Source organism: Danio rerio, chromosome 14, assembly GCF_049306965.1.
Source record: "Danio rerio strain Tuebingen ecotype United States chromosome 14, GRCz12tu, whole genome shotgun sequence".
Lineage (NCBI taxonomy): Eukaryota > Metazoa > Chordata > Actinopteri > Cypriniformes > Danionidae > Danio > Danio rerio.
In genome coordinates, this window is record NC_133189.1 from 54,704,761 (window position 1) to 54,723,658 (window position 18,898).

Genomic DNA, 18,898 nt, shown 5'->3' on the forward strand with positions numbered 1-18,898 from the left:
ACTTCGCCACTGCCTCGCCTAAAATGAATATAATTAATATTAATGAATTCATTCATTCATTATCCTTCAGATCCTTCAGCCCCCACATAAGGAAAATATTTAATAGAATTATTAGTAGCACAGTAGAGCTAATAGCCTTTTTCATAGAGCCAATGTCTTAAAATCTCTCCTTCCAAAAGGTTATTTTAGGCATTTAAGTTTTCATAAAGAACCCAATTTTCCCACTTTAATTTTTCATAGTTCAATCAAAATGCAGTTGTTTAATGCAAAAAAAATATTTAAGTAACATTATAAATGTCTGTACTGTAACTTTGATGCAGTATTTCAATGCATTTGTTTTTTATATTCATGCCTTGACTGATAATGACATAAAGGTAAGTATTTTATAGAATTATTAGTAGTGGTGAACAACAGGAAATGGCTGGTCATGTGATCACACACAAGATGGCAGCAGTCATGAAAACAACATGCTTTCTGCTTTTGGAGATCAGATGCAGTTTTGCATAGTGCAGATAAAACCGGTAGGTTAGTATTGGATATTTTTTATATTTATATTCCTCCTCTGTGTTAATGCGCACCATTTGCCTGTAAACAACTCTGTCTATAGAGATGGACTTTGCTTGGTTAAGCTGGTCACATAACACATGGCCTTGCTGTTTCAGCAGAGCAGACTATAAATGTTTGCCGTTTATTGGTAAAAACATTCTATTGGTCTTTTTTTTAATAGGGAAGAAAAAATGGACTGAGGTTTTCAAATCCAGATCGACAGCCTTTATCCCAATGATTCAGCTTATAAAATGGATTGAGGTAAAGTTATATTCCCACATTCATTCAATGACAGCTTGTGACATGCTTCCTATAGTGTTTACCATGATCCTTTGAATACTCTGAATGTCTCAATCACATGTAAATATGACATTAGCACTATTTATTTGACTGTGAGCAATGTTGTACTTTGATAGTCGTATAGAGGTAAAGTTGGTTTTATATTCGCACATTCGTTCATTTAGAAGTCTCTATATTGTTTACCATGTTACTTTGAATATTCAATCGGAATTAGCCTGCAAGTATGACTTAAAAACAACAATAACACTGTTTATTTGACTGTAAACAAAGTTGTACTTTGATAGTCATTGGCTGCTAATACGATTTCACTGTTTGGAGTTTGCAAATAATACTTTAAAGAAATTATATTATTAAGGGAAAAGTCCGAATGTGTGAATATAAAACCAACTTTACCTCAATGATAGTCGTTGGCTGCTTATGTGATCACTTAGACTTCACAAAGAATACTTTTCTGAAAATATAGGCTATTATTAAGGAGAAAGTCTGAATATGTGAATATAATACCAACTTTACCTCAATTGTTTCAGCAGAGCAGACTATAATTGTTTGCAGTTTATTGGTAAAAACAGTATATGATGGTCTTGTCTTAATAAGGAAGATGAACTGGACTGAGATTGATTTATAAGAGGTTTTCAAATCCAGCTCAGCAGTCTTTTATCCCAATGATACAGCTTGTATATTAAAATGACTGAGGTGAAGTTGGTTTTATATTCGCATATTCATTAAGTGGCAACTTGTGGCACGCTCCCTATAGTGTTTACCATGATACTTTGAATATTCATTCTGAAATCAGATGTAAACATGACTTTAAAACAACATTAGCACTGTTTATTTGACTATGAGCAATGCTGTACTTTGATAGTCACTGATTGTTAATATGATTTGGCTATTTAGAAATCGCAAAGAATGCTTTTCTGAAATTATAGGCTATTATTAAGGAGAAAGTCTGAAAGTGTGAATATAAGTCCAACTTTACCTCAATTGTTTCAGCACAGCAGATTAATTGTTTGCAGCTTATTGGTAAAACAATATATGATGGTCTTTTTTTTTTTAATTGGGAAGATGAACTGGACTGAGATTGTTTTATAGGAGGTTTCCAAATCCAGCTCGACAGCCATTTATAACAGTGATACAGCTTGTATGTGAAATGGATTGAAGTAAAGTTGGTTTTACATTCCCACATTCATTCAGTGACAACTTCTGACATGCTTCCTATAGTGTTTACCATGATACTTTGAATACTCGGTCTGAAATCAGATGTAAACATGACTTCAAATCAACATTAGCACTGTTTATTTGACTGTGTACAATGTTGGACTATAATAGTCATTGACTGTTAATATGTTTTGACTATTTAGAAAATTGCAGTGAATACTCTTCTAAAAAATATAGACTAATATCAGGGAGAAAGTCTGAAAGTGTGAATATAAAACCAACTTTACCTCAATTGTTTCAGCAGAGCAGACTAACTGTTTGCAGTTTATTGGTAAAAACAACATATGATGGTCTTGTCTTAATAGGGAAGATGAACTGCGCTGAGATTGCTTTATAAAAGGTTTTCAAATCCAGCTCGACAGCCTTTTATCCCAGTGATACAGCTTTTATGTGAAATGGATTGAGGTAAAGTGGGTTGTATATTCTTATATTCATTCATTGACAACTTGTGACATGCTCCCTATAGTGTTTACCATGATACTTTAAATATTCGGTCTGAAATCAGATGTAAACATGACTTCAAAACAACATTAGCACTGTTTATTTGACTGTGAACAGTGTTATACTTTAATAGTCATTGGCAACTAATATGATCTCTATTTAGAATTTGCAATGAATGCTTTTCTGAAATTATAGGCTATTATTAAGGAGAAAGTCTAAAAGTGTGAATTTAAAACCAACTACCTCAATTGTTTCAGCACAGCAGATTAATTGTTTGCAGTTTATTGGTAAAAACAGTATATGATGGTCTTGTCTTAATAGGGAAGATGAACTGGACTGAGATTGTTTTATAAAAGGTTTCCTAATCCAGCTCGACAGCCTTTTATCCCAGTGATACAGCTTGTAAATGAAATGGTGAAGTTGGTTTTATATTCAATAACAACTTCCGACATGCTCCCTATAGTGTTTACTATGATACTTTGAATATTCGGTCTGAAATGAGATGTAAACATGACTTCAAAACAACATTAGCACTGTTTATTTGACTGTGAGCAATGTTGTACTTTGATAGTCTTTGGCTGCCATAATAATTTAACTATTTAGAAATATCAAAGATTACTTTTCTGAAAATATAGGCTATTATTAAGAAGAAAGTTTGAATGTACGAATATAAAACCAACTTTACCTGAATATGAAATAGTCCATTTTTCCATCATGAGGTCTTGTGCTTTGTTTGGGTTTGTTGTTTCTTCCGAGAGCTTCAGGTTTTTACTCTTTCTGCTCTAGATGCTCTTGGTCGTTCAATTGCTCACCTTAAAGTATTGCTGCTCCAAATGCTTGACAGCTAAATTGCTCCTGGACCACTTCTCAGTAATAACGTGGCGAATAACAGTGATGACCATCTTAATTTTACTTTTCACCGTGCAGAGATTGTTAGTTCTGTTTTATCACGAAGCTCCTGTCGTTTTATCCATTTATCCAGTTATATAAAATTAATAGGAGAAATCATAACACTCAAAAAATTCCAGCTGTCTGCCAATAGCCTTTTTCATAGTGCCAATGTCTTATAATCTCTGCTTCAAAAGGTTTTTTAGGCATTTCAGATTGCACAAATGACCCAACTTTTCTACTTTTTTCATTTTTCATGTATTGTCTTCTGTGGAATGAAAAGGCTTCATGTACAATAAAGTTTCTTCATAGAAGTGTTTTAAGACTGTTGCTACATCCCAATACACATACTTAAATCAAATACTTTTTGAGTGTATATAAGCTTTGGGACATACAGTAGATCTTTATTAATGCACGGTATGTTGCTTACTTATGTCTCCTGTCAATCATCTCGTCACGTCATTCACATTTCTTTCATATTTAATTTCCTACCATATTGAAGATGCAGGCGAGGCAGTGGCGCAGTGGGTAGCACATTCGCCTCACAGCAAGAAGGTCGCTGGGTTGCTGGTTCGAACCTCAGTTGGCGTTTCTGTGTGGAGTTTGCATGTTCTCCCTGCCTTCGTGTGGGTTTCCTCTGGGTGCTCCGGTTTCCCCCACAGTCCAAAGACATGCGGTACAGGTGAATTGGGCTGGCTAAATTTTCCGTAGTGTGTGTGAATGTGTGTGGATGTTTCCCAGGGATGGGTTGCGGCTGGACGGGCATCCGCTGCATAAAAAACTTGCTGGATAAGTTGGCGGTTCATTCCGCTGTGGCGACCCCGGATTAATAAAGGGACTAAGCCGACAAGAAAATGAATGAATTGAAGATGCAGCAGCAGGTTAATCTGAGTCTTTCATACAGAGAAATCTCCTCAGGTGTTTGGATAATTTGGCATTCAGAAGTCTTTTTTATAAGTTCATGTTGTTGCTGCAGAGAATGAAATATAACTCGGAAAACATCATTTTTTGATATTAGTTATTAATTCATTGCCATTTAAAGGACTTTACCGAAGCCTCTCTACTTTGTCTTGCGTGTCCACCATGTTTGTAGTTTGTTTACACAGTTTGCAGTACTAACTGAATTCAATTGTTTCATGCAATGCACTGCAAAATTGTTTTTCGTACTTTCTTTGTCTTGTTTCTTGTGCAAATATCTAAAAATGATTAACGAGCCCCTATGATGGAACTATGAACAACTATTATGTATGGGACTTTGTCAGACTTTGACAGGGACTTTGTCAGCAACTGTTACAGTTCGTATGGATAGGCAAGCCAAGGGACCAGTTTCTTCTTCCTCCGGATCATAACATGTAAGTCATTAAAATTGTTGTCTAGTTTTCTGTAGATTGCAAAATGTGTATTTAATTGTGTTATGACTTATCCGCACGGCTTGTACTCACTTACCTCTTATAGGCTGTTTCTCAATATGCGTTCTTTAGCGGTCTTGCGTCCTCGTGTTCTCATGCAACGTCATCAACGTACAATATGCTGTTGTTCTATCGAAATTTTCATTCCAAAATGGCCACCGTGCCCTCTAGTGGCTGTTTCCCAAATTGCACTAGAGTGTCGCCTCTTGGTGATTCTATGCTCTTTGTGCTGATGTTAAACTGCATTGCATTAATGCATTCCTGCATTGGACTCTCACATATACTCTGTGCTACTTCATAACCGTGGTGCGTTTCTCTCTTTCTCGCGCTGAACCCAGTTAACCAATCACAACAGACTGGGTCATCACACCAGTCAGCGCAGTTTAGCCTCACGCAAAGGAGGGGTTTGGGAACAAATGAATCACTGAACAAATCGTATGGGAGCCTTTAGGATAAGTAGGTAAACATAACTGCATGTTATAAGACAGTGAAAGTCTTTTTTTGACCTTGCCTACTTATCAGCCTGTTGTTGGAGACCCCCAAAACCAAAATATGACCTTTTATAATGCAAAACAAGGGGCTCTTTAAATCAAGAAGTATTTTCTAGACAAGCAAAAAAATAAATTGTCATGTTTTAAGAAAGAATATGCCAAAACTAAGTAGGTTTTTATTTAAAACAAGCTAAATAATCTGCCAATGGCATAATCAAGATAATCTTGTTTTTCCTTTTGATTAGTTTGATTATTTTATTTTGTTGAAGGTAAAATTATTAGCCTAAAGTGAGTTTTTATTTCTATTTTAAATATTTTCCAAATTTTGTTCAATAGAATATTATTTTCATATTTAATTATATCTGGCTTCTGGAGAGTCTTTTATTTATTATTAAGTCTATATTACTAGCATCCTTTTTTATTTTTTGTTTTTCCCAAGCTACAGAACAATCCACTGTTGTCTGGACTGTCCTATCGGTAACTAAATTATCTTAATTACATTAGGGCCATTAAATTGAACTTTAAGCTAAATACTAGCAGTAAGTTAATCAGCATACTATTATCTCAAAAACATTGCAGGAATTTAATGCTTTGTTTCCAGTGAAGATTTAGAGAAACTTGTTCATGCATTTATCAGCAGCAGGGTGGATTACTGTAATGGTCTCCTCACTGGTCTTCCCAAAAAGACAGTCAGACAGTTGCAGCTCATCCAGAACACTGCGGCCAGGATTCTGACCAGAACCAGGAAATCAGAGCACATCACACCTGTCCTCAGGTCTCTACACTGGCTCCCAGTTACATTCAGAATAGATTTGAAAGTATTATTACTCGTCTATTAATACCTAAATTGCCTAGGAGCTCAATACAGTACAGATATGCTCACTGAATACAAACCCAACAGATCACTCAGATCATTAGGATTGAGTAAACTAGAAACTTCAAGAGTTCATTCAAAGCATGGGGAATCGGCCTTCAGAATCGGGACGCCTTGAAGTGCTACAGCACCATATGTCGACGCACTAACCACTAGGCTATTGTGCCAACACAAAGCTGTTTACTATATATCTTGTCCATCTAAACTAAGGCTGTTTACTATATATCTTGTCCATCTATTCTTAACTGTTTTAACAGATGTTCTCATGCATTTTTTGTGACACCTTAGTTGTTCACTCAGGCCATCTCTCCTTTCTAACTCAACATAATACCTTGATTCTTCTGATGGTAAATAAGTTTACAAGCAGATTATACATATACAATTTGATTATATAGGTTAACTTCACACTTTAAAAAAGAAAAAAATCCACTTCAACTTTCAGAACAACTCCTAAAATATTGTGATCTGTCATGATGGCAATTTTCAGAAATGAGCTGTAAAGTCTATTATGCATAAAAAATGCGTTGACAAAACAACATTAGCCTTTAACTTCAGTAAATAACTCTATGTTCTGCAAACAAACACACAAGGTCGCTTCTATGCACTTTCTAGCAGATTGTTTACACTCGATGCTGAAGAGGTCATTTGAGGATGACACACAAGTATTTAGGACAAGCTCCAGCAGCGAGCTGTTTGTGTCAAAACCCTCTTTCACTGAAGCATGGGTTATTAGATTGTGTTGGTTTTAACCAGAGAGAAAGCTTGTTTACTCACTCAACACTTTAAAAGAACAAAGTTAAACCGAATATAATTTAAGAGTATAAAGAGATGCATTAGAAAATCATAGTTATTTTTAAAATCTTCCCATGAAAGTGACCATGAAAACACAGTCACAGTTTTTATTACTTCAAGATTGGACTACTGTAATGCGCTTTATTTTGGGATCAGTCCGACAACTCTATTCTGCCTACAGCTAGTTCAAAATGCTGCTGCAAGGCTTTTAACCAGCACCAAAAAATATGACCACATTACACCAGTTCTGCTCTCTCTGCACTGGTTGCCTGTGCACTGTCGAGTCACTTTTAAAATTCTTCTCCTGGTTTTTAAATCTCTAAATGGCCTAGCTTCTTCCTACCTGTCAGACTAGGGGTGTCAAAATTAATCGTTTCTTCGGTGCACTGTGATGCAAACGCGGACAATTCGATATCCGTTGAGTAATAATCATAACTGGGTATACTGACGTCATTTACCTTGTATGCGAAGAAGGCGATCGTGAGTATTTACAACGCTCTAACTACTTAAAACTCATAGGGCTCTATTTTGACGGTCCATGCGTAGAGCACAAAACGCAGGGCGCAAACGCTTTCAGGGCGTGTCAGGACGTGTTTTTGCTAATGTAAGGACGGGAAAATCTGCTTTACGCCGTGGCGCATGGTCTAAAAGGGTTGAGTTTATTTTCTTAATGAGTTATTGGTGTGTTTTGTGAATAAACCGATTAGAGTCTCATCTTCCATTCCCTTTAAGAGCCAGCTGCGTCGCACCAAGAGCGCATTCGCTATTTACAGGACGTAAAATAAATCTAAGTGGAAAAAATGAGCATTTCATAAGCAAAAAGTTCACAGTTACAGCCTTTTAACAGAATACTGTTAAACAGAGCATCTACTGTTTGAGAATGAGAAATAATGGATCACTTTCACTTTCGCTCTTGGATAGGGAAACCTTTACGCACAGACATCAATTAGCCTATAAATAATTAATTGTGTTTGTTAAGCGCAAATATTCATTTCAAAACTATTTCTAAATTCAGTTCTAATTTCCAGCAAAAGAATAAATGAATAATAATAGCAAAATGTGCTCAAAAACCTGAGCTGTATCCTAAAACACATGCTGTGCCCCATATGGTCTAAAACCTGACAGGTGGGCAAATCTAAGCTTGTTTTAAATAAAACAAATATAAATATGGATATAATAAATAATACTGCTAATAATAATAACATTATACAAAAGCAAATTGTTATGAATGAACTGAAAAAGCCTCCCGAGATGAATAAGACATAAAAGCAGTGATTTTTCATATTTATGTAGGCTAGAAAATAATATGTTTTGTAATATTTTAATCCTTTATATTTATATCCTATATCTATTCTTATTATATCCTATATATATCCTTAATATTTAAATGTTTTCATATGTAAAGATATTTGCCTATTGCTCTCTTGTGTGTATTAAGCAGTGCTTAAGCGAGGTGCAACTCTGCGCTGGAGTTTAGACCGGGTTTGTTTTGGTCTAATGAAAAATCTATTATAGATTCTCAAAATAGCAACGCGCCAGCGGTCCGCAGGGGCGGACTGGGACAAAAATTCAGCCCTGGCACTGTAGCCACACCAGCCCATATTACAACACCGACCCCCACCCACAGACACGCACATTCACTATTTAGTGTACAGATGGTGAGATAATATGACATTCTTGCCAGATTTTAATTATGTCCGGGTAACCTCGGATTGGGTGGGCCCATCTTGAGACCAGGCGGCAGTTGCCGATTGGGCCAAATGCTTAACATTTATTATTATTACTATTATTATTATTATTATTAATATTATTGTTATTATTATTATTATCATAATATCACATCTAGCAAGAGATAAAAGCTGTCTGCACTTAAAAACAATACATATTTTAAAAAAACTGACCGGCCCACGTTTAAAATTTGGTCCGGCCCTTCTGGCATTTGCCAGAATTGCCAGATGGCCAGTCCGCCCCTGGCGGTCCGCCTCAGAACGCCTTCCTTTTTAGACCAGAACGCCTATGAGCGCACATATGAGCGCTAATGCATTTGCTATTTAAACAGCGTATCGTAGCGCAACGCCTCAAAACGACTCTTGCACCAAGCTGAAACTACCAAAGACTATTGCGCCGCGTCTTGTGCCACATTGCGCCGGGTGTATGATAGGGCCCATAAACTGTGCACAATTTCACTGTGTGTGTTTGCTGGATCAGTCTTTCACTGACATATACAACAAAAGCCCCTATTTCACTGAGATTGAGAGAATGAAAGTACTCTTTTTCTCTCTCTCTTTCGCTCTCTCTCTCACAAACACACAGTGGCCCATTTGACCTGCTTGGGTGGCTTTTCTTCTCCTCTCGGCTATTTTACAGCGTTACTTCTGGATACAGAAACGAGCGTGTGTCTGCAGAGTTTTCTCCACCGTGTTTATCATACATCAGCTGTGAGATCGCCGCTGCCGCTTATCCGTATCACTCATCTGTGAAGAGCGCAGCGCAAGCGCCAATCGCAACCGTTTTTGTTGAAGGTGTGACCAATCAAAGAGGTGTAAAAGAAACTAGACAAGGATCAGAAATTGAGCTGGATATTTATATTTGTTTATATTATTTGCTAAATGCTTGTGTTGTTTAAAGGTACAGTTTATATATCTGACTGTTTGTATTAAATGACAAAATTGTACTACAAATAATATATAAATATAAATATATTCATACATTTTAATACAAGAAATGCTGCTGTGAAGAAAATATAAAGCTGTGTATGAAAAGCACTATCGATGCACCGAAATTTCGAATTGAACCAAATCGATGGCATGATAATCGTAACCGAACCGTGAGACTAGTGTAGGTTCACAGCTCTATGTCAGACCTGTTGACTGAACATCAGCCTGGTCGGTCTCTTCGGTCATCTAACCAGAGACTATTATACATCCCAAAGTCGAGGCTGAAATCCAGGGGTGACCGGGCTTTCGCAGTAGCTGGTCCTTTGTGGAATGCTCTGCCCCTCTGTATTAGGTCTATATCATCTCTGTCTGTTTTTAAATCTAGGTTGAAAACTTACCTTTTTGATTTGGCATTTTATCAGTGAAAATTGTTTGTTTTTAGCTTTAATAAAAATCAGTGAGATTTTTTTGTTTTTAGTAAGGGTGTCACGAAATAATCGAAAAAAAACATCGAAATCGATCCAAACCGCCCCCGTTGCAAATCCGCTTGCGAAAAATACACAATCAGGCCGATTGTGATCAACGATTCACATCCACACTGGTGTGTAGCATTTCGAAGCAGCCCTCCTTCCTCACTACCGCTGAAAACGCACATCACGGGACCACACACACTCAGACACACATAGACACACACACAGTCATGCACTCGAGACAGTGGGTCCAGGCAGTCAGCGGGTCAGTAGACTGCTTCAATCTTTCACTTTCACACTTGTACTTAGTCATTTTAGCGAACATCTCAGATACTGTTGGCTGGTTCCTGTTGGTTGTGCACCTTTTTTACCGATGCCATTATAACGACACAGATCACTGCCTATTCACGAGTCCCGCAGAAAAAGTGATTGACAGGTGGTAATTATGTGTGTATCTTGCCTTTATTCATTTACTGTATGGTTTGTTTATGGGTAAAACAAAGACCATGCAGGTCAGGTAGTTTAAACGGTAGGCTACAAATAATTAATTAGTTGTTAATTAATTATTCATAATCGAAAATCGAATCGAACCGTGACTTTAGAATCGAAAATGTAATCGAATCGAGGATTTGGAGGATCGTGACAACCTTAGTTTTTAGCTATAAAAACTTTTAGTAAGAATTGTTTGTTTGAGCTATAATTATATACTTGTTCTTTGTGATTTGTACTGTTCAGCACATTGGTCAACCTTTGGTTGTGTGTAATAGTGCTATATAAATAAAATTGACATTGACAGTTTGTGATCAAATATTTATTTAAATGTACATCTGTCTTCATTCGATTAGAATCTGTACTTCCCTGAACGTTCTCTTGGAAATGCCAGGGATAATGTTGAGCGATTTATTGTTACATTATCAATACAAGCTGACACGCAATCAATCGTATTTTACCTGTAGAGACATATAATGATGATGAATATCGATGTATTGATGTTGCCTGTCTCGGTTTAGTCAGTAACATTCTGTAGTACATTGTGTGTTGAGGCTGTGGGGAGATACAATCTCTGTAATCAAATTACCTGTAATCAAACCTGAATGACTTTCTTCTGTGGAGCACAGTCTTTTAATATAGTGAAAGTGAATGAAAGCTGCATAGTTTTGATGGACTGAATGCACTAGCTTCATGTTTTTTTTATCGAGCTGTAAATAAAATTGATAAGCGTTATTGAATGATGCTGTGATAATAAAATGTCTTTCTGTCACACAAACTTACATGAATAAATGATAAAACATTTATCTTCCTCAAATTAAAATAATTGGCATGACTTAGCAAGTTTTGCTAAAGCCTGGGTCACACTTTATTTTGATGGCCTGTTTGTTGAATTTAAGTTGCATTGCATTAATTGGAATGTTAATCCACGATTAATATACACGATCTGACAAAAGTCTTGTTGCCTATCCAAGTTGAAGGAACACTAAATAATAACTTGACTTCTAGTTGATCATTTGGTATCAGAAGTGGCTTATATGAAAGGGAAAGGCCTCTAGATTACACTTATTTTACCACAATAAAATATGATCATGCCTTGATTTTTATGGATTTCATCAGGACAGTAAGGTCTGACTTTGCTTAGACAAAAGTCTTGTTGCTGAACAGAAATAATGTCCAGTATAGAATATAAAGTCCTGCTGCAGTGGAGACAGAATGAATATTGTGTCTGACTCCATCATGAGCTTGGAGGACTGCATCCATACATCTCTGCAATGACTCTGATTAATAAAGTCATCTGGAATGGCAAAAGGAGCGTTCCTGCAGGACTCCCAGAGTTCATCAAGAGTCTTTGAATTCATCTTCAATGCCTCCTCCATCATGCTCAATAATGTTCATGTCTGGTGACTGGGCTGGCCAATCCTGGAGCAGCTTGACCTTCTTTGCTTTCAGGAGCTTTGATGTGGAGGCTGAAGTATGAGGAGGAGCGCTATCCTGCTGGAGAATTGTCCCTCTCCTGTGGTTTGTAATGTAATGGGCAGCACAAATGTCTTGATACCTCAGGCTGTTGATGTTGCCGTCCACTCTGCAGATCTCTCACACACCCCCATACTGAATGTAACCCCAAACCATGATTTCTCCTTCACCAAACTTGACTGATTTCTGTGAGAATCTTGTCTCCATGTGGGTTCCAAAAGGTCTTCTGCAGTATTTGTGATGGTTGGGATGCAGCTCAACAGATCAATCGACCTTCTGCCACTTTTCTAAATGATCAACTAGAAGTCAAGTCGGTCCTACAACTGGAATCGATGACAAGGCTATTGTTAGGTAGTGTACATATTAGTCCAGGAAAGTGTCCTACCTGATGAAATCAGACTTAATTAACCTAGTTCAGCCTTTAAATGTCACTTTAAGCTGAATACTAGTGTAAAAGATCTAGTCAAATATTATTTACTGTCATCATTCATTCATTCATTTTCTTGTCGGCTTAGTCCCTTTATTTATCTGGGGTCGCCAGAGCGGAATGAACCGCCAACTTATCCAGCAAGTTTTTCTTCCAGCCACAACCCATCTCTGGGAAACATCCACACACACATTCGCACACACACTCATACACTACGGAGAATTTAGCCTACCCAATTCACCTCATGTCTTTGGACTGGGGGAAACCGGAGCACCCGGAGGAAACCCACGCGAAAGCAAACTCCACACAGAAACGGCAACTGAGCCGAGGATTAAACCAGCGACCTTCTTGCTGTGAGGCGAATGTGCTACCCACTGCACCACTGCGCCGCCCTACTATCATCATGACAAAGATAAAAGAATTCAGTTAATAGAAATGAGTTTTTAAAACTATTATGTTTAGAAATGTGCTGAAAAAAGCATCTCTGTTAAACTGAAAAATATTCAGGGGTGCTAATAATTCAGGAGGACTAATAATTCTGACCTGCTGCACACAATAAATACAAATAAATCTCAGTCAAAATGAAGCCTGCGATTGTCAGTGTTTAGAGAGTGTGAGTAAATAACGACAGAACGTGTATGTTTCAGTCATCTGTATCTTTTAGAAAAGATTTTCAGAGCTGAAGGTGTAAAGTTTTCCATGGCGCAGGTCGAGGGGTCGTGTTCATTCATGTTTGACACTGCTCAGCTCTGTGGGATCCTGCTTCTCAGCATGAATCTGCCCTGCGAAAGAGAATAAAAAAACCCTTGAGCCTCGCTGCTCTTAGCTTGAAAGTCTTCCCTTGGACTGGAATTTAATTTTGCGGCAGTAAGGATTTCTTTGAAGTGTTATATCACATTATGGGGGCTTCCTGTAGCGAGGTGTGGAGGGGAAGGGATTGACTTCATGTGAGGGCTGATCATCTCCACCATTAGTCATTCTCTCTCTTGCTTTCCTCCATTTAACACGCTGTCAAGCAAACACATAAAGCACTCTAAAAATGCCACATAAAAAACCAGCATGAACCCATTTTAACTTGTTACTTACGTGATGTTATTCTTGTTCTCCTGGTATTTCAGTGGCATTACTTGGAAGTTTCATAAAGGAAGTGTTGCTATAGAAACTGTCATCCAGCGCCAAATCAATTGGTGTTGAAGGACACAAAATGGAAAAGGTTTCAAATGCAATGTACTGTAATACTGTAGACAAACACCTCATATCACCATATAAGTCAACTAATTACCTTATAAGATACAGTTGAAGTAAAAATTATTCACCCTCCTGTGAATTTTGTTTTCTTTTTTAAATATTTCTCAAATGATGTTTAACAGAGCAAGGAAATTTTCACAGTATGTCTGATAATATTTTTTCTTCTGGAGAAAGTCTTATTTGTTTTATTTCGGCTAAAATAAGAGTAGTTTTAATTTTTTTAACAGGTTTAAGGTCAATATTATTAGCCCTCTTTAGCAACATCTGTTTTGGATTGTCTACAGAACAAAAAGACTTGCCTAATTACCCCAATTTTAATGTAAATAACCCAATTAAGCCTTTAAATGTCACTTTAAGCTTAATTCTAGTGTTTTGAAGAATATCTAGTCAAATATTATTTAGTCATCATGGCAAAGATGAAATAAATCAGTTATTAGGAATACGTTATTAAAACTATTATGATAAGAAATGTGCAAAAATCTTCTCTCCATTAAACAGAAGTTGGGGGGACAAATTACTTTGTGACACCACAAAATAAACGATAGATTATAGAAGGAAAGAAAGTAAGAAAGAAAGAACGAGAAAGACAGAAAGAGAAAGAAAGAAAAAGAGAAAATGAAAGGGAAAGAAAGAAAAAGAGAAAATGAAAGGGAAAGAAAGAAAAAGAGAAAATGAAAGGGAAAGAAAGAAAAAAAAGATAAAAAGAAAGAAAGAAAGAAAGAAAAAGAAAAAAAGAACAAGAAAGAAATAAAAAAGAGAAAGAAAGAAAAAGACAAAATAGGAAAGAAATAAAGAAAGAAAAGATAAAAAGGAGAAAGAAAGAAAGATAGAAAGAAAAAGAAAGTAAGAAAGAAAGAAAAAACAAACGAGAAAGAAATAAAGAACGAACAGAAAAGAAAGAATGAACAAATGAGAAAGAAAGAGAATTAACAAGAAAGAACGAAAGATAGAAAGAAAGAGAAAGAGAAAGAAAGAAAGGAAAGAAAGAAAGAAAAAGAAAGAAAAAAAATGCTGTAATGCTATTAAATGGATGATCATAGAGTATTTAAGCTGCATGAAGTTGAGTAAACAATGGGAGAATTTTCCTTCTGACCCTTTAATTACCTCATATCAACATTAAACTGTATACAGGATATATATATATATATATATTCATTCATTCATTCATTCATTTTCTGTTCAGCTTGGTCCCCTTTCTAATCTGAAGTTGCCACAGCGGAATGAACCGCCAACTTATCTAGCACGTTTTTACGCAGCTGCAACCCATCACTGGAAAACATCCATTCACATTCATTCACACTCATACACTACGGACAATTTAACTTACCCAATTCACCTGTACCACATGTCTTTAGTGTTATGGGGGAAACCAGAGCACCCGGAGGTGTGCACTACTTACTGCGCCACCGCATTAAGAGGTTTTTGCATCTAAATTATATATATATAATTTAGATGCAATTTAGATATATATATATGTAACGGAGGCCAGCTAGTGTGTGCTGTGCAGGTTATCCTCCTCTGATCTCTAAAGGTGCTCTAGCGACAGATGCTAGAATAGCCTCCTTGGTAGAGTGCCCGACTCCCATGCGAAAGGTCGCCGGTTCGATACCAGCTCGGAGCAGGTTGGATGGTGTAGGACTGGTGGGGTTACATTGTTGCCGTGACCCAGATGGGAGTGAGGTTTAGGGAGTTGAGTGTAACGGAGGCCTGCTAGTGTTTGCTGTGCAGGTAAACCTCACTCCTCTGACCTCTAAAGGTGCTCTAGCGACAGACGCTAGAGGTCATGGCGTCCTTGGTAGAGCACCTGATTCCCATGGTGAAGGTCGCCGGTTCAAAACCACCTCGGAGCGGGTAAGGTGGTGTTGAGCCGGTGGGGTTACATATATACAGTTAGGTCTATAAATATTTGGACATCGACACAACTCTAAAATGTTTGGCTTTATACACTAATACAACGGATTTGAAATGAGACGAACAAGCTGTGCTTAAATGGCTGAGTGTCAGATTAGGTAGGCTTTGGGTCATTGTCCATCTGCACCGTGAAGCACCGTCCAATGAGTTCTGAAGCATTTGGCTTAATAGGCTAAATTATTAATATAAATTTTTAAATGCTGTTTTTATTAATTCATGTTCTTTTTTCTATTTATGTCTGCGCTATGTTTGTACTTAACTATCATGGAGACACATTTATTGCATGTGCTTGCAAACTTGGCTGATGTCTGATTTCTAAAAGTTCAGTATTAACCCAGTTTAACCAAAACCAGTTAATCAAAGTGCTGATGTGGTGATGCAGGATGGAAGTCAATGATGTTTGCTAATGAGAGTGCATGTTTTGCTCATTTCAAAGCTTGCTGAATACAAAAGGCTTCACTGAAGCGCTGAGCTCCTGTGGAGAATGAAGCGTGTAAACGCATTGTCTGATGACTGATTCAGGATGCTTGTTGATTATCGGTTATAGGATAAAGTTATCATCGAATTCCTTTGCCAAGTGCTTTCTTTGGTGCCGATACGAATTCTGATAATCTGATAATCTCTGGGGGTCATGCATGTTTTGTTATTCCAATGCACTAGTTTTCCATTGCTTTTTCGGTGTAAACACACACTTAACAATGCGCATGATGTGCTTGTTTTGCAGCATCTTGCACACAAGCACCATTTTTGTAAGATGTCGTGTTTAAAGGTGCTGTAGGTGATCTTGCACAAAGCTAACAGCTTAGCATTAATGTCTGAATCACAGTCCCTCCCCTGCTGTCTAGAGCCACGCCTCCTGAAACACGAGCACAGCAAAAGAACAACCCTCTCTCATGTGTTTAAAGCAACTAGTGCTTGTCCAGCGGCGTGCAAGCCAAACTGAAATGCGATTTTCAAAGTGATTATTAGAGTTGCGTGGTAAACAGTATAGGGAGAGACTAGGCGGAATAGCGGTGTTTACTTGTGTTTTGTTGTTAAACTAATTAAAATCTACATCATAGATGCTGCAAAAGGTCCCTTATGAAACTGAAATTAGTCTTATGAATCTTTCATCGAAAGATTTTAGTGGCTGAACAACACTTCTGTGATGATATAACCCATATGTAACAACAACATCTAACGTTACATCAGCTTTGCGTGAAGCTAAAACAGTTTGAAAAAAAAAATATTACCTGTCTAAGAGAAATCATTCAGACATTAGCCCCTTTCACACAGTGATAGCGGTAAATATATGGAAAATTTCCGGAACGACTTTACCGGTAAATTAAAAAAAGCGCTGTTCACACAGGCGAGGACGTTACGGAATTTTTCCGGAGAAGACCATTCACACATCCATTCCAAAATACTGGTAAAATGCGCATTATTTACAAACCATTTGTTTTTAAGAGTAGTTGAGGGTTTTTAGGATCATTCAGAATGAGTTAGTAAATGATTAAAAAACTATTGAAATCAACGTTTATATGTCTTATTATTCAGGCATATACTAATAGTTAACTAATATGTTAATAAATGCTTTATTAACTCAGAATATAAAGGCTCAGAATCAAATTAACTATAATCTTTGCAATCTATTCTAAAATGTAAAATTACTGTAAAGTTTAAACATTGCTGAATAACAGGAGTGTCAAAATACAACAAAACTGGATAAAACAACAATATAATAATTAAATAATGTAATAAAATGTAATGTTTAAACTCTACAGTGATTTTATTTTAGGTAAGGTTGCAAAGATTTATTTTTTTATTTGAAGTACAGTTTTATTTGTGTATCTTTAATTGAATATGAATAAATAATGTCATTTTTCCTGTTTAGAATTTGACTGAGCCTTTATTTGTCATTTATAAAGGATTTATAAAGCATAACTAGTCCTCACTTTAGATTAGGTCACAAAACTAGGTGAAGTTGAGTTAATAAAGCATTTAATAACATACATAGAGACCATTAATATATCCCTGAACAATAAGACATATAAATATTGATTTCAATAGTTTATTAATCATTTACTAACTCATTCTGAATGATCCTAAAAACCTTCAACTACTCTTAAATACAACTGGTTTGTAAATAATGCGATATTTAATTTAGTAATGAAAAATAAATCATTTACTAATTATGAAAATGCAATTATTAAGCACATTTTAAATGTGGTTATAAGTCAAGAATAGAGCATTTGTATCTGCAGTTATAAACTGCTTACTAACGTTTATTAATGTAGAGTTAATGCTTAACAGATAATGAATTCACTATTTGCTAATCCTTAATAAATGATTTATAGTGTGTAGTTATTATAAAGTGTTACCGTGAATCACTATGAACACTTTCCGGATCCACTGTATATACACACACTAAAAACACTCTTCATTGTAAATGACAGTGGTATTTTTAAATGTGGATAAGCGTCCAGTACTGTTTCTTTTGAAGTGCATTACTATCTCACACATCTGAAATCAATATCAGCCCCTCAGGATTGAGTTTTGGTTAAACACGTGATTGACTAAAGATGAATGGGGAATATGTGTGGATGGTCAACACTCGGCTCTCTCTCTTCACCTCCACTGAGCATCACAATGGTGTATCGTGCACGACCTTCAGATAGCTGGACAATAAAAAAAGAAATCTCGGGTATTTTTCAGAGCAGCTTTCATCTTTTTTTCCAGTTCCCGCTGAGAAGGAGAAAGACGCTCAGGGCTGATGGGATTTCTTTCAGTCTCACACCTTCCCTCACACCAAATTTCCAAGAAACTTCTCGATGGTGCTCTGCTTTCCTCAAGCCGAGATCTCTGAAAAGGCGTGAAAAATATTTGTGTTATTTGGCTCGGATCCCCTCCAGTGTTTGTGTGTTTGGATTGCGCAAGGACATTATGCAAAGAGATCTTTGTGTGTTGTTTTCATCTTTCAGGGTTGGGTATTTTACAGCGCTGAATGCTGGTCATTATGTCCGCTGACACACCGATGCTGCTCTTCAGCTGTTTCTGGCCTTTGATGAGCCTTTAGTCTGTCTGTTTGCTCTTCTGCTTTGTGGAAACTGTTAGTCTGTGTGAAACTCATTTACTCACAGACCTGTGTGTGTGTGTGTGTGTGTTTGTATTTGTGTGATTGTGTGTGCATGTCATTGTATGTGTTTGTGTGTGGTTTTGTGTGTGTGTTTGTTTTTTTGGTTTCATGTATATGATTTTGTGCTGATGTGTGTGTTTGTGTGTGTT

General features: G+C 36.8%; 1 long non-coding RNA gene across 2 annotated transcripts in view; it reads left to right on the forward strand.

The window, feature by feature from the left end:
- Positions 1-423: 423 nt before the first annotated feature.
- The window catches only part of LOC141377615 (uncharacterized), a 59,707-nt gene continuing 41,232 nt past the window's right edge, over positions 424-18,898 (forward strand). The window contains exons 1-3 of one of the 2 annotated variants that reach the window (XR_012390033.1): positions 424-521; positions 728-807; positions 2,367-6,575. This is a non-coding gene — a long non-coding RNA (uncharacterized lncRNA). Of the gene's footprint in view, positions 522-727; positions 808-2,366; positions 6,576-18,898 lie in introns of those variants that run through there. The other variant, XR_012390034.1, reaches the window with a different exon arrangement.